Raw genomic sequence first — 16,179 nt, forward strand, 5'->3', positions numbered from 1 at the left:
AAAGTTTCACGAAATTTCCAGTAAATTGGGTATTTGATAGTAACGACGCAAAGTAGAGAAACATCGGGCAAGTATATTCGATCTGGCATGCAAGGAGAGAAAATTCCTGGTATTTGTTCTGTCGATTTCGTCGATTTTGTTACTCGTTACAAATCTGTGCAAGGTTCGTCAAATGCCTTCCGAAGATCTATGAATTCAACTCCAGAAATTTGATTATCTATATTCAAAGACCACTGATTCACAAGTTTTGCAAGAGCAGTTGATGTGGAATGAAATGGTCTGAAACCAGATTGATTAGGGTGTAGTAAATCATTCGCATTCATGAATTCGCTCAGTTGTTGATGTACGGTCCTTTCGATAATTTTACTCACTGTTGGTAAGATTGAAATGGGGCGATAGTTATTCAACGAAAAAATATCTCCTGCTTTAAATATTGGTACTACAAGAGCCTTTTTCCATTCATGTGGAACACCTCCCGTAGACAGGGATTTGTTAATGATATCGCAAAGAGATTCTGCAATAACATTCTTTGTCATCTTTAAAAGTTTGTAGCCGATGTGACCTTCTCCGGTTGCTTTATCTATGCCAAGAAGCTCGAACTGTCTAAATACAAAATCTCTCGTTATCATACTTAATTTAAATTGAGAATGAGAAGGAACAAAGCCTTTGTCCTCATCTAATATCATTTGAGAAGTATTTCTCTGCAGATCTTTTGTAATTTTAGTAGCATTAGATATGAAAAAATTGTTGAATGCTTCAGCAATAATTGCGTTGTCCGATACTTCTGCATCATCAACCTTTATGGTATTGGGAGAAATGGGTGATGATTTAGGCGTAAATTCCCTCAAGCTCTTCCACATTTTTTTACTGCTGTTACGATTTTGTAAAATTTGGTCAGTGTTATACTGTTTTTTTTCTTATTCTCATGAGATGAGTAACTTTGTGTTTTAGATATTTATAGGTATTCCAAAGATCATTGCTGTTGTTAGTTTTAGGAGCTTTGAGAACTTTATCACGTTCCGTCATGAGCTTAACAACCTCATCAGATATCCATGGACATGCATGTTTTCTTATCCGCTTTTTGCGCAAAGGTATATGCTTGTTGACAACATTATTGAAAAGAGTCAACCACATATCCCACGTATCATCAACGTCGTCTATATCTTTTATGACCTGCCACGGAGCACTTCTCAAATCACTATAAAATTCCTCCTCATTAAGATTTATTAATGAGCGAAATTACGCACATTCAGATTTTTGATGGATCTTTGCACTGAAGTCTCGAATAGCATATACCAAATAATGATCACTAATGCTAGTCTCAAATATTCCCCATTCACTGTAAAGTTCTTTGATACAAATATCAAATCAATTAAAGTAAAAGCAGTAAAAGTAGAAGCAGTATTTGTAACTGACTTGGTCCGTACATATTTGTATAAAACATAACTTTTTCGGCATTCACATCATGTTGGTGTGGCATATAATTACAATTGAAATCACCTAATATAATACTGTACAACTCATATGTTCCGAGAGAGCAGAGCCCAAAGTCCTCTCTAATTCGTCAAAGAAATCAGCGTGAGAATTCGGAGGTCTGTAAAATTCCCCTACAAGGATGGAAGGCTTATTTGGATAATTCTATTCAAACCAAAGGCATTCTAAAATAGATGAATTCAAATCGTCTCTTATTTTATAGTTGAATCTTTTGGAAATATATACAGCCACACCGCCACCATGTCTTGTACGGTCTCTATCTAACAAACCAGTCAAAGCAGGTTGAGACCAGTTGAAACCAGATGAAACCAGTTAAAACCAGTTGAAACTAGTACAACCAGTTGAGACCAGGTAAAACCATTTGAAACCAGAAAAAAAAAACAGTTAAGACCAGTCGAGAACAGTTGAGGCCAGTTGAAACCAGTTGAGACCAGTTAAAACCAGTTGACACCAGTTGAACCCAATTAAAACCAGTTGAGTCCAGATGAAACCAATTGAAACCAGTTGAGACCCTTTCAAATTAGTTAAAACCAGATGAAACCAGTAAAACCAGTTGAAACTAGTACAACCAGTTGAGATCAGTTAAAACCATTTGAAACCCGGAAAAAAAAGCAGTTAAGACCAGTTGAGACCAGTTTAAACCAGTTAAAACCAGCTGAGACCAGGTGAACCCAGTTCAAACCAGTTGAGGCCACCTGAGACCAGTTGAAACCAGTTCAAACCAGTTGAGGCCAGCTGAAACCAGTCCAAATCAGTTGAGACCAGTTGAAACCAGTTAAAACCAGTTGAGAGCAGTTCAAACCAGATGAAACGAGTTCAAACCAGTTGAAACCAGTTAAAAAAAGTTGAGACCAGTTTAAACCACTTGATATCAGATGGAACCAGTTCAAACTAGTTGAGACCAGTTCAAACCAGTTGAAATCAGTTGAACCCAATTAAAACCTGTTGAGACCAGATCAAACCCGTTCAAACCGGATGAACCCAATTAAAATCAGTTGAGACCAGTTCAAACCAGTCAAAACAAGTTGAGATCAGTTAAAACCAGATGAAACCAGTTAAATCCAGTTGAGAGCAGTTCAAACTAGTTGAAACCAGATGAAACCAGTTGAAACCAGTTTAAACCAGTTAAAACAAGTTGAGACCAGTTGAAACCAGATGAAACCAGTTAAAACCAGTTGAGAGCAGTTCAAACCAGTTGAAACCAGATGAAACCAGTTCAAACCAGTTTAAACCAGTTAAAAAAAGTTGAGACCAGTTCAAACCAGTTGAAATCAGATGAAACCAATTGAAACTAGTTGAGACCAGTTCAAACCAGTTGAAATCAGTTGAACAAAGTTAAAACCAGTTGAGATCAGTTCAAACCAGTTAAAGCAAGTTGAGACCAGTTGAAACCAGATGAAACCAGTTAAAACCAGTTGAAACTAGTACAACCAGTTGAGACCAGGTAAAACCATTTGAAACCAGAAAAAAACAGTTAAGACCAGTCGAGAACAGTTGAGGCCAGTTGAAACCAGTTGAGACCAGTTAAAACCAGTTGACACCAGTTGAACCCAATTAAAACCAGTTGAGTCCAGATGAAACCAATTGAAACCAGTTGAGACCCTTTCAAATTAGTTAAAACCAGATGAAACCAGTAAAAACCAGTTGAAACTAGTACAACCAGTTGAGATCAGTTAAAACCATTTGAAACCCGGAAAAAAAAGCAGTTAAGACCAGTTCAAACCAGCTGAGACCAGTTGAACCCAGTTCAAACCAGTTGAGGCCAGCTGAGACCAGTTGAAACCAGTTCAAACCAGTTGAGGCCAGCTGAAACCAGTCCAATTCAGTTGAGACCAGTTGAAACCAGTTTAGAGCAGTTCAAACCAGTTGAAACCAGATGAAACGAGTTCAAACCAGTTGAAACCAGTTAAAAAAAGTTGAGACCAGTTTAAACCAGTTGATATCAGATGAAACCAGTTCAAACTAGTTGAGACCAGTTCAAACCAGTTGAAATCAGTTGAACCCAATTAAAACCTGTTGAGACCAGATCAAACCCGTTCAAACCGGATGAACCCAATTAAAATCAGTTGAAACCAGTTCAAACAAGTTAAAACAAGTTGAGACCAGTTCAAACCAGATGAAACCAGTTAAAACCAGTTGAGAGCAGTTCAAACCAGTTGAAACCAGATGAAACCAGTTCAAACCAGTTTAAACCAGTTAAAACAAGTTGACACCAGTTGAAACCAGATGAAACCAGTTAAAACCAGTTGAGAGCAGTTCAAACCAGTTGAAACCAGATGAAACCAGTTCAAACCAGTTTAAACCAGTTAAAAAAAGTTGAGACCAGTTCAAACCAGTTGAAATCAGATGAAACCAATTGAAACTAGTTGAGACCAGTTCAAACCAGTTGAAATCAGTTGAACCCAGTTAAAAGCAGTTGAGACCAGTTCAAACCAGTTAAAGCAAGTTGAGACCAGTTGAAACCAGATGAAACCAGTTAAAACCAGTTGAAACTAGTACAACCAGTTGAGACCAGGTAAAACCATTTGAAACCAGAAAAAATCAGTTAAGACCAGTTGAGAATAGTTGAAGCCATTTGAAACCAGTTGAGACCAGTTAAAACCAGTTGAGACCAGTTGAACCCAATTAAAACCAGTTGAGTCCAGATGAAACCAATTGAAACCAGTTGAGACCCTTTCAAATTAGTTAAAACCAGATGAAACCAGTAAAAACCAGTTGAAACTAGTACAACCAGTTGAGATCAGTTAAAATCATTTGAAACCCGGAAAAAAAAGCAGTTAAGACCAGTTGAGACCAGTTCAAACCAGTTAAAACCAGCTGAGACCAGTTGAACCCAGTTCAAACCAGTTGAGGCCAGCTGAGACCAGTTGAAACCAGTTCAAACCAGTTGAGGCCAGCTGAAACCAGTCCAAATCAGTTGAGACCAGTTGAAACCAGTTAAAACCAGTTGAGAGCAGTTCAAACCAGTTGAAACCAGATGAAACGAGTTCAAACCAGTTGAAACCAGTTAAAAAAAGTTGAGACCAGTTTAAACCAGTTGATGTCAGATGAAACCAGTTCAAACTAGTTGAGACCAGTTCAAACCAGTTGAAATCAGTTGAACCCAATTAAAACCTGTTGAGACCAGATCAAACCCGTTCAAACCGGATGAACCCAATTAAAATCAGTTGAAACCAGTTCAAACCAGTTAAAACAAGTTGAGACCAGTTCAAACCAGATGACACCAGTTAAAACCAGTTGAGAGCAGTTCAAACCAGTTGAAACCAGATGAAACCAGTTCAAACCAGTTTAAACCAGTTAAAAAAAGTTGAGACCAGTTGAAACCAGATGAAACCAGTTAAAACCAGTTGAGAGCAGTTCAAACCAGTTGAAACCAGATGAAACCAGTTAAAACCAGTTTAAACCAGTTAAAAAAAGTTGAGACCAGTTCAAAGCAGTTGAAATCAGATGAAACCAATTGAAACTAGTTGAGACCAGTTCAAACCAGTTGAAATCAGTTGAGACCAGTTAAAACCAGTTGAGACCAGTTCAAACCAGTTAAAGCAAGTTGAGACCAGTTCAAACCAGATGAAACCAGTTAAAACCAGTTGAGAGCAGTTCAAACCAGTTGAAACCAGATGAAACCAGTTCAAACCAGTTTAAACCAGTTAAAAAAAGTTGAGACCAGTTCAAACCAGTTGAAATCAGATGAAACCAATTGAAACTAGTTGAGATCAGTTCAAACCAGTTGAAATCAGTTGAACCCAGTTAAAACCAGTTGAGATCAGTTCAAACCAGTTAAAGCAAGTTGAGACCAGTTGAAACCAGATGAAACCAGTTAAAACCAGTTGAAACTAGTACAACCAGTTGAGACCAGGTAAAACCATTTGAAACCAGAAAAAAACAGTTAAGACCAGTCGAGAACAGTTGAGGCCAGTTGAAACCAGTTGAGACCAGTTAAAACCAGTTGACACCAGTTGAACCCAATTAAAACCAGTTGAGTCCAGATGAAACCAATTGAAACCAGTTGAGACCCTTTCAAATTAGTTAAAACCAGATGAAACCAGTAAAAACCAGTTGAAACTAGTACAACCAGTTGAGATCAGTTAAAACCATTTGAAACCCGGAAAAAAAGCAGTTAAGACCAGTTCAAACCAGCTGAGACCAGTTGAACCCAGTTCAAACCAGTTGAGGCCAGCTGAGACCAGTTGAAACCAGTTCAAACCAGTTGAGGCCAGCTGAAACCAGTCCAATTCAGTTGAGACCAGTTGAAACCAGTTTAGAGCAGTTCAAACCAGTTGAAACCAGATGAAACGAGTTCAAACCAGTTGAAACCAGTTAAAAAAAGTTGAGACCAGTTTAAACCAGTTGATATCAGATGAAACCAGTTCAAACTAGTTGAGACCAGTTCAAACCAGTTGAAATCAGTTGAACCCAATTAAAACCTGTTGAGACCAGATCAAACCCGTTCAAACCGGATGAACCCAATTAAAATCAGTTGAAACCAGTTCAAACAAGTTAAAACAAGTTGAGACCAGTTCAAACCAGATGAAACCAGTTAAAACCAGTTGAGAGCAGTTCAAACCAGTTGAAACCAAATGAAACCAGTTCAAACCAGTTTAAACCAGTTAAAACAAGTTGACACCAGTTGAAACCAGATGAAACCAGTTAAAACCAGTTGAGAGCAGTTCAAACCAGTTGAAACCAGATGAAACCAGTTCAAACCAGTTTAAACCAGTTAAAAAAAGTTGAGACCAGTTCAAACCAGTTGAAATCAGATGAAACCAATTGAAACTAGTTGAGACCAGTTCAAACCAGTTGAAATCAGTTGAACCCAGTTAAAACCAGTTTAGACCAGTTCAAACCAGTTAAAGCAAGTTGAGACCAGTTGAAACCAGATGAAACCAGTTAAAACCAGTTGAAACTAGTACAACCAGTTGAGACCAGGTAAAACCATTTGAAACCAGAAAAAATCAGTTAAGACCAGTTGAGAATAGTTGAAGCCATTTGAAACCAGTTGAGACCAGTTAAAACCAGTTGAGACCAGTTGAACCCAATTAAAACCAGTTGAGTCCAGATGAAACCAATTGAAACCAGTTGAGACCCTTTCAAATTAGTTAAAACCAGATGAAACCAGTAAAAACCAGTTGAAACTAGTACAACCAGTTGAGATCAGTTAAAATCATTTGAAACCCGGAAAAAAAAGCAGTTAAGACCAGTTGAGACCAGTTCAAACCAGTTAAAACCAGCTGAGACCAGTTGAACCCAGTTCAAACCAGTTGAGGCCAGCTGAGACCAGTTGAAACCAGTTCAAACCAGTTGAGGCCAGCTGAAACCAGTCCAAATCAGTTGAGACCAGTTGAAACCAGTTAAAACCAGTTGAGAGCAGTTCAAACCAGTTGAAACCAGATGAAACGAGTTCAAACCAGTTGAAACCAGTTAAAAAAAGTTGAGACCAGTTTAAACCAGTTGATGTCAGATGAAACCAGTTCAAACTAGTTGAGACCAGTTCAAACCAGTTGAAATCAGTTGAACCCAATTAAAACCTGTTGAGACCAGATCAAACCCGTTCAAACCGGATGAACCCAATTAAAATCAGTTGAAACCAGTTCAAACCAGTTAAAAACAAGTTGAGACCAGTTCAAATCAGATGACACCAGTTAAAACCAGTTGAGAGCAGTTCAAACCAGTTGAAACCAGATGAAACCAGTTTAAACCAGTTAAAAAAAGTTGAGACCAGTTGAAACCAGATGAAACCAGTTAAAACCAGTTGAGAGCAGTTCAAACCAGTTGAAACCAGATGAAACCAGTTCAAACCAGTTTCAAACCAGTTAAAAAAAAGTTGAGACCAGTTCAAAGCAGTTGAAATCAGATGAAACCAATTGAAACTAGTTGAGACCAGTTCAAACCAGTTGAAATCAGTTGAGACCAGTTAAAACCAGTTGAGACCAGTTCAAACCAGTTAAAGCAAGTTGAGACCAGTTGAAACCAGATGAAACCAGTTAAAACCAGTTTAAACTAGTAGAACCAGTTGAGACCAGGTAAAACCATTTTGAAACCAGAAAGAAAACAGTTAAGACCAGTCGAGAACAGTTGAGGCCAGTTGAAACCAGTTGAGACCAGTTAAAACCAGTTGACACCAGTTGAACCCAATTAAAACCAGTTGAGTCCAGATGAAAACCAATTGAAACCAGTTGAGACCCTTTCAAATTAGTTAAAACCAGATGAAACCAGTAAAAACCAGTTGAAACTAGTACAACCAGTTGAGATCAGTTAAAATCATTTGAAACCCGGAAAAAAAGCAGTTAAGACCAGTTGAGACCAGTTCAAACCAGTTAAAACCAGCTGAGACCAGTTGAACCCAGTTCAAACCAGTTTAAAACCAGCTGAGACCAGTTGAAACCAGTTCAAACCAGTTGAGGCCAGCTGAAACCAGTCCAAATCAGTTGAGACCAGTTGAAACCAGTTAAAACCAGTTGAGAGCAGTTCAAACCAGTTGAAACCAGATGAAACGAGTTCAAACCAGTTGAAACAGTAAAAAAAAGTTGAGACCAGTTTAAACCAGTTGATATCAGATGAAACCAGTTCAAACTAGTTGAGACCAGTTCAAACCAGTTGAAATCAGTTGAAACCCAATTAAAACCTGTTGAGACCAGATCAAACCCGTTCAAACCGGATCAACCAAATTAAAATCGAGTTGAGACCAGTTCAAACCAGTTAAAACAAGTTGAGACCAGTTAAAACCAGATAAAACCAGTTAAAACCAGTTGAGAGCAGTTGAGAGCAGTTCAAACCAGTTGAAACCAGATGAAACCAGTTCAAACCAGTTTAAACTATTTAAAAGAAGTTGAGACTAGTTAAAACCAGTTAAAACCAGATAAAACCAGTTAAAACCAGTTGAGAGCAGTTCAAACCAGTTGAAACCAGATGAAACCAGTTCAAACCAGTTTAAACAATTTAAAAGAAGTTGAGACTAGTTGAAACCAGATGAAACCAGTTAAAACCAGTTGAGAGCAGTTCAAACCAGTTGAAACCAGATGAAACCAGTTCAAACCAGTTTAAACCAGTTAAAAAAAGTTGAGACCAGTTCAAACCAGTTGAAATCAGATGAAACCAATTGAAACTAGTTGAGACCAGTTCAAACCAGTTGAAATCAGTTTGAACCCAGTTAAATCCAGTTGAGACCAGTTCAAACCAGTTAAAGCAAGTTGAGACCAGTTGAAACCAGATGAAACCAGTTAAAACCAGTTGAAATTAGTACAACCAGTTGAGACCAGGTAAACCCATTTGAAACCAGAAAAAACAGTAAGACCAGTCGAGAACAGTTGAGGCCAGTTAAAACCAGTTGAGACCAGTTGAAACCAGTTGACACCAGTTGAACCCAATTAAAACCAGTTGAGTCCAGATGAAACCAATTGAAACCAGTTGAGACCCTTTCAGATTAGTTAAAACCAGATGAAACCAGTAAAAAGCATGTGAAACTAGTACAACCAGTTGAGATCAGTTAAAACCATTTGAAACCCGGAAAAAAGAGCAGTTAAGACCAGTTGAGACCAGTTCAAACCAGTTAAAACCAGCTGAGACCTGTTGAACCCAGTTCAAACCAGTTGAGGCCATCTGAAACCAGTCCAAATCAGTTGAGACCAGTTGAAACCAGTTAAAACCAGTTGAGACCAATTCAAAACAGTTGAGACCAGTTGACAACCAGTTAAAACTCAGTTGAGAGCAGTTCAAACCAGTTGAAACCAGATGAAACGAGTTCAAACCAGTTGAAACCAGTTAAAAAAAGGTTGAGACCAGTTTAAACCAGTTGATATCAGATGAAACCAGTTCAAACTAGTTGAGACCAGTTCAAACCAGTTGAAATCAGTTGAACCCAATTAAAACCTGTTGAGACCAGATCAAACCCGTTCAAACCGGATGAACCCAATTAAAATCAGTTGAAACCAGTTCAAACCAGTTAAAACAAGTTGAGACCAGTTCAAACCAGATGAAACCAGTTAAAACCAGTTGAGAGCAGTTCAAACCAGTTGAAACCAGATGAAACCAGTTCAAACCAGTTTAAACCAGTTAAAACAAGTTGAGACCAGTTGAAACCAGATGAAACCAGTTAAAACGCAGTTGAGAGCAGTTCAAACCAGTTTAAACCAGTTAAAAAAAGTTGAGACCAGTTCAAAGCAGTTGAAATCAGATGAAACCAATTGAAACTAGTTGAGACCACTTCAAACCAGTTGAAATCAGTTGAACCCAGCTAAAACCAGTTGAGACCAGTTCAAACCAGTTAAAGCAAGTTGAGACCAGTTGAAACCAGATGAAACCAATTAAAAGTAGTTGAGATCAGATGAAAGCAGTTAAAACCAGTTGAGACCATTTCAAATTAATTGAAACCAGATGAAACTAGTACAACCAGTTGAGACCAGTCAAAACCATTTGAAACCAGAAAAAACAGTTAAGACCAATCGAGAACAGTTAAGGCCAGTTGAAACCAATTAAAACCAGTTGAGTCCAGATGAAACCAGTTGAAACCAGTTGAGACCATTTGAAATTAGTTGAAACCAGATGAAACCAGTTAAAAACCAGTTGAAACTAGTACAACCAGTTGAGACCAGTTAAAACCATTTGAAACCAGAAAAAAACAGTTAAGACCAATCGAGAACAGTTAAGGCCAGTTGAACCCAATTAAAACCAGTTGAGTCCAGATGAAACCAGTTGAAACCAGTTGAGACCATTTCAAATTAGTTGAAACCAGATGAAACCAGTTAAAACCAGTTGAAACTAGTACAACCAGTTGAGACCAGTTAAAACCATTTGAAACCAGAAAAAAAACAGTTAAGACCAGTCGAGAACAGTTGAGACCAGTTAAAACCAGTTGACACCAGTTGAACCCAATTAAAACCAGTTGAGTCCAGATGAAACCAGTTGAAACCAGTTGAGACCAGTTAAAACCAGTTGACACCAGTTAGAAATAGTGATTCTATAGCATGACTTTACAAATTAAGATCAAAGTAGAAAATTGAGTTCACGATCATGTTTTCAAACGAAATTACTCTGTGTAATGACTATCAGTATTATAACGCTGATGAAATTGAATTAGCCCATGAAAGTTTCACTAAATTTCCAGTAAATTGGGTATTTGGTAATAATGACGCTAAGAGAAACATCTTGCTAGTATATTCGATGTGGTTATACAAGGATAGAAAATTCCTTGTATATGTTCTGTAGATTTCGTCGATTTTGTTACTCGCTAGAAATCTGTGCAAGGTTAGACAAAATGACAAAAATCCCCTATTGGGTACATAGAAAACGGGTACATTGAAAACGGGTTTGAAACAGTTTCCAAAGTAAAAGCCGTCAAATTTACGTGCAAGGTAAACGAAATAATTCATTTTCAAGAAAGAGTGTGTTATGAATTCAAGTGAATGATACATGACCAATATAAGATGCTTGATAGTCGATTGCAGTTTGCCACAAGTACCAAACTATTTGAAAGTAATAGAAGAAATGAAAGGCCCTTTTTCTTCTCTATCCTAATTGCGTGTCCTATGGTTTCTTATCTTTGCGTCATTACTACCAATGACGCAGAATATAGTAAATTATATGAAGCAATGTTTTCACACACCGCAATTTTGTTAATCTGGTAGAGAGCTCTTTCTTCTTTGTTGAAAGGAAACAAATCATTAAAAATGTGAATTTAGTTTTCATTTCTGATGACACAAATCACGCAAGTTTAAAAGAAACTGCATAATACAAGAACATAGTGATTCTACAGCATGACTTTACAAATTAGGATCGCACAATTTGGTTCACGATTGTGGTTTCAAAGTCTGTGTAATGAGTCTCGGCATTATAACGGTGCTGAAATCGAACTAGCAGAATTTTGGAAGTTTCATTGAATTTACGGTAAATTGGGTATTTGGCGGTAACGACGCAAAGTAGAGTAACATCGGAGAAAGAAATCAGTTACTGGGTGAATCGTACATGACACGTTCCCAGTGGTATAAAACCGTTAAATTTTGGTGCAAGATGTACTAAATGATTGGTTATCAAGAAAGAGAACGCTATGAATTACAATGTACATTTCATTGAAAACGGGTTCGAAACCGTTTCCAACGTAAAACCGTCAAATTTTCGTGCAAGGTAAAAGAAATAATCAATTTTCAAGAAAGAGTGTGACAAGTGAACAATTGCACATTACATTGAAAACGGGCTTGAACCCATTCCCAACGTGTAAAACCGTTAAAAATCTCGTGCAAGGTATACGAAATGATTGATTATCAAGAAACAGAACACTATGAACTCGTGAATGACAAATTACCAATTTTAGATGCTTGATAGTCTAATTACTTGCAGATTGCCACAAGTTTCAAAGAATTTGAAAGTAATAGAGAGAATGAAATGCCCTTTTTCTTCTCTCTCTGTAATTGCTTGTCCTATGGTTTCTTATTTTTGCGTCATTACTACCAATGACGCAATGTATAGTAAATTATATGTAACAACATATGTAACACAGCGCGAATTTTGTGAATTAGGTACAAAGCTCTTTCTTCTTTGTTGAAAGGAAACAAATCATTGAATTGGGAATTTCTTTCTTCTTTGTTGAAAGGAAACAAATCATTGAATTGGGAATTTCGTTTTCATTTCTTATGAGGCAAGTCACAAATTTAAAAGAAACTATGTGAATACAAGAAAATACTGATTCCATAGCATGACTTTACAAATGAAGAGCAAAGTAGACAATTTGGTTCACAATCATGTTTTAAAACGAAATGAGTCTGTGTAATGACTCTCGGTGTTATAACGGTGATGAAATCGAATTAGCCCATAATGAAAGTTTCACGGAATTTCCAGTAAATTGGGTATTTGGTAGTAACGACGCAAAGTAGAGGAACATCGGGCAAGTATATTCGATCTGGTATGCAAGGAGAGAAAATTCCTGGTATTTGTTCTGTCAATTTCGTCGATTTTGTTACTCGTTACAAATCTGTGCAAGGTTCGACAAAATGACAAGAATCCGTTATTGGGTAAATCGTATATTACTTTGAAAACTGGTTTGAAACCGTTTTCAACGTAAAACCGTCAAATTTTCGTGCAAGGTAAACGAAATAATTATTTTTCAAATAAGAGTGTGTTATGAATTGAAATGAATGATAAATGGCCAATATAAGATGCTTGATAGTCTATTGCAGTTTGCCACAAGTACCAAAGTATTTGAAAGTAATAGAACGAATGAAAGGCCTTTGGCAGTAACGACGCAAAATAAAGAAACATCGGAGAAAGAAATCCGTACTGGGTGAATCGTACATGGCATTGAAATCGGGCTTAAACCCGTTCCCAATGTGTAAAACCGCTAAATGTTCGTGCAAGGTGTACTAAATAGTTGGTTATCAAGAAAGAGAACGCTATGAATTCAAGCGAATAACAAGTGACAGCTGTACATTACATTGAAAACGGGCTTGAACCCGTTCCCAACGTGTAAAACCGTTAAAATTTCGTGCAAGGTACTAAAATAATTGATTATCAAGAAAGAGAACGCTATGAATTCGTGAATAACAAATTACCAATTTTAGATGCTTGATAATCTAATTACTTGCAGTTTGCCACAAATACCAAAGAATTTGAAAGTAATAGAGCGAATGAAATGCCCTTTTTCTTCTCTATCTTTGATTCCGTGTCCTGCGGTTTCTTATCTTTGCGTCATTACTTAAAATGACGCAATGTATAGTGAATTATATGTAACGACATATGTAACAAAGCGCGAATTTTGTGAATTTATTACAAAGCTCTTTGTTGAAAGGAAACAAATTTTGAATTTCGTTTTCATTTCTTATGACGCAATTCACAAGTTTAAATGAAACTGCGTAAATACAAGAAAATACTGATTCTATAGCATGACTTTACAAATTAAGATCAAAGTAGACAATTTGGTTCACAATCATGTTTTAAAACGAAATGAGTCCGTGTAATGACTCTCGGTGTTATAACGGAAGATGAAATCGAATTAGCCCATAATGAAAGTTTCACGGAATTTCCAGTAAATTGGGTATTTGGTAGTAACGACGCAAAGTAGAGAAACATCGGACAAGTATATTCGATCTGGTATCCAAGGAGAGAAAATTCCTTGTATTTGTTTTGTCGATTTCGTCGATTTTGTTACTTGCTAGAAATCTGTGCAAGGTTCGACAAAACAAAAATAAGTTATTAGGTAAATCGTACATTACGTTGAAATAAAAAAAAAACATTTCCAACGTAAAAGCGTCAATTTTTCGTGCAACGTAAACGAAATAATTAATTTTCAAGAAAGACTGCGCTGTGAATTCAAGTAAATGATAAATGACCAATGTAAGATGCATGATAGTCTATTGCCGTTTGCCACAAGTACTAAAGTATTTGAAAGTAATAGAACGAATGAAATGCCTTTTTTCTTCTCTATCCTTTAATTGCGTGTCCTATGGTTTCTTATCTTTGCGTCATTACAACCGATAACGCAATGTATAGTAAATTATATGTAACAATGTTTTCACACACCGCGAATTATGTGAATCTGGTAGAAAAGCTCTTTCTTCTTTCTTGAAAGGAAACAAATCATTAAAAATGTAAATTTTGTTTTCATTTCTTATGACGCAAATCAGAAGTTTAAAAGAAACTGCATGAATACAAGAAAATAGTGATTCTATAGCATGACAAATAGAGATCAGACAATTTGGTTCACGATCATGGTTTCAAAGTCTGTGTAATGAGTGTCGGCATTATAACGGTGCTGAAATCGAATTAGCACAATTTTCGAATTTCATTGAATTTACGGTAAATTGGGTATTTGGCAGTAACGACGCAAAGTAGAGAAACATCGGAGAAAGAAATCCGTTACTGGGTGAATCGTACATGACATTGAAATCGGGCTTGAACCTGTTCCCAATGGTATAAAACCGTTAAATTTTCGTGCAAGGTGCACTAGATAATTGGTTATCAAGAAAGAGAACGCTATGAATTCAAGTGAATGACAAATGAACAATTGTACATTACATTGAAAACGGGCTTGAACCCATTCAAAACGTGTAAAACCGTTAAAATTTCGGGCAAGGTATACGAAAAAATTGATTATCAAAAAAGGGAACGTTATGAATTCGTGAATGACAAATGACCAATTTTAGATGCTTGATAGTCTAATTACTTCCAGTTTGCCACAAGTACCAAAGAATTTTAAAGTAATAGAGCGAATGAAATGCCCTTTTTCTTCTCTATCTTTAATTGCGTGTCCTATGGTTTCTTATCTTTGCGTCATTACTTAAAATGACGCAATGTATAGTGAATTATATGTAACGACATATGTAACAAAGCGCGAATTTTGTGAATTTATTACAAAGCTCTTTGTTGAAAGGAAACAAATTTTGAATTTCGTTTTCATTTCTTATGACGCAATTCACAAGTTTAAATGAAACTGCGTAAATACAAGAAAATACTGATTCTATAGCATGACTTTACAAATTAAGATCAAAGTAGACAATTTGGTTCACAATCATGTTTTAAAACGAAATGAGTCCGTGTAATGGCTCTCGGTGTTATAACGGAAGATGAAATCGAATTAGCCCATAATGAAAGTTTCACGGAATTTCCAGTAAATTGGGTGTTTGGTAGTAACGACGCAAAGTAGAGAAACATCGGACAAGTATATTCGATCTGGTATGCAAGGAGAGAAAATTCCTGGTATTTGTTCTGTCGATTTCGTCGATTTTGTTACTCGTTACAAATCTGTGCAAGGTTCGACAAAATTACAAAAATCCGTTATTGAGTAAATCGTACATTACTTTGAAAACGGGTTTGAAACCGTTTTCAACGTAAAACCGTCAAATTTTCGTGCAAGTAAACGAAATTATTATTTTTCAAATAAGAGTGTGTTATGAATTGTAGTTTGCCACAAGAACCAAAGTATTTGAAAGTAATAGAACGTGATAGTAATAGAAAGAAGAAAGTAATAGTAATAGAAAGGCCTTTTTTTCTTCTCTATCCTTTAATTGCGTGTCGTAGGGTGTCTTCTCTTTGCGTCATTACTACCAATGACGTAAAATAAAGTAAATTATATGTAGCAATGTTTTCATTCACCACGAATTTCATCTGGTAGAGAGCTCTTCCCTCTTTGTTGAAAGGAAACAAATCATTGAATTGGGAATTTCGTTTTCATTTCTTATGACGCAATTCACAAGTTTAAAAGAAACTGCGTGAATACAAGAAAATAGTGATTCTATAGCATAACTTTACAAATTAAGATCAAAGTAGATAATTTGGTTCACAATCATGTTTTAAAACGAGATGAGTCTGTGTAATGACTCTCGGTGTTATAACGGTGATGAAATCGAATTAGCTCATAATGAAAGTTTCACTTAATTTCAAGTAAATTTGGTATTTGGTAGCAAACGACGCAAAGTAGAGAAACATCGGGCAAGTATATTCCATGTGTTATACAAGGAGAGAAAATTCCTTGTATTTGTTCTGTTGATTTCGTCGATTTTGTTACTCGCTAGAAATCTGTGCAAGGTTAGACAAAATCCGTTATTGGGTAAATCGTACATTACATTGAAATCGGGCTTGAACCTGTTCCCAATGGTATAAAACCGTTAAATTTTCGTGCAAGGTGCACTAGATAATTGGTTATCAAGAAAGAGAACGCTATGAATTCAAGTGAATGACAAATGAACAATTGTACATTACATT

The sequence above is a fragment of the Diadema antillarum genome, unplaced genomic scaffold, assembly GCF_040938485.1.
Source record: "Diadema antillarum isolate AM-2024a unplaced genomic scaffold, OU_Dant_1.0 seq00000354_RagTag, whole genome shotgun sequence".
In the NCBI taxonomy this organism is placed as follows: domain Eukaryota; kingdom Metazoa; phylum Echinodermata; class Echinoidea; order Diadematoida; family Diadematidae; genus Diadema; species Diadema antillarum.